Source organism: Lucilia cuprina, chromosome 3 (assembly GCF_022045245.1).
Source record: "Lucilia cuprina isolate Lc7/37 chromosome 3, ASM2204524v1, whole genome shotgun sequence".
Lineage (NCBI taxonomy): Eukaryota > Metazoa > Arthropoda > Insecta > Diptera > Calliphoridae > Lucilia > Lucilia cuprina.
Window position 1 is genome coordinate 19,968,931 of NC_060951.1, and position 1,370 is coordinate 19,970,300.

The window sequence follows — 1,370 nt, forward strand, 5'->3', positions numbered from 1 at the left end:
CTACATAAAGAATATTGAAGAAGACTTAACTCCCCCTACCAACATTTTTAGGGATAGGGCCATATTTTGCCCTACTCCCCTTTAAGCCCTCTTAAAAAATTCTCTTTTTTGCCAAAAAAAAGTAAAAATATTCCGAAATAAAGTTAAAAAAAAAATAAACCAAATGCTTTATTTTTTTAAATAATCCCCTTTTTTAACATACATACTGACTGGTGTAGGGTATCATATGGTCTCTACGCCCGACTATACATTCATACTTTTTTGTTTTTATATATATGAAAATAAGTCACATTTCCGAAAATTACATAAACGCATAGTTTTCATTAAGTTATATCGCAATTGGGGTAAAATTCGACTTAAATTTGTTTTATCATATGTATTTTTTTAAACTAGGTCCATAATTGATTACAATTCCCACATAGAACCATATCCGAAAATATCTTAAACGCACATTGATAATCAAATTTATCGGCATAAAATTCGATATAAGTAAATGTAAGTTTTTGACAACAAATATACAAGTTTTTAAGGACTTTATGTTTTATAATACAACTTTAACGGAATTACGAATATAAAGACAAAGAAACAACTTTAAATAGTATATATTTATTTATTATATTTTTGAAAGTGGAAAGCTCGATAGCCAATAAAATTTCACCAAATGTATTTTTGTATAAATTATATTTCTTCCAAATTTTATCGTTTGGTAATGTTTAAAGTGAATTATGAACGTGAGAGAGATGTAAGGACAAAATTTCATTAAGTTATCTTTTTACATGGACACACAGATGGACGGACTCAGAAATTAATACTGATCCGATACTTTAAGGACCAATATTTTGGACGTTACAATTAGCAGCACAAACTCAAAATACCTTTCGCACTATTGTGGTTTTTAAAATTAAATAAAACTATTGTCCAATTCACAATATGTGTGGTACGGTTGTATCGTAGTATGTCGTAATTTTTTATAATTGATTTGTTAGAACCATATCTGCTAAATCGAAATTTGTTAATATTTACTTAAAAAAATTCTTAATATGTAAATACGAAATATGCTGTAAAAATATGAAATACTTACATAGAAAATAAAATAATTTGTTTTAGAAAAGTTAAAAAAATATGTAAAATATGCTATAAAAATGTTGGAAAAGTGCAAAATATATGCAAGAACAAATCGAAAACTAGTTAAAAGTTATTTTTAGTTATTGACTACAAACTTGCATTTGCATAGAAATTCTTGCCCTGATAATCAATATACTTATAGGTTAGGTTAGGTATTCAGGCTGCAAAGACGCACACTTGGGTCCTGTTGGTCCCTTTGTGATACCTGTAAAGATAATAAAATATAAAAGAAAGAGGGTAGAGGA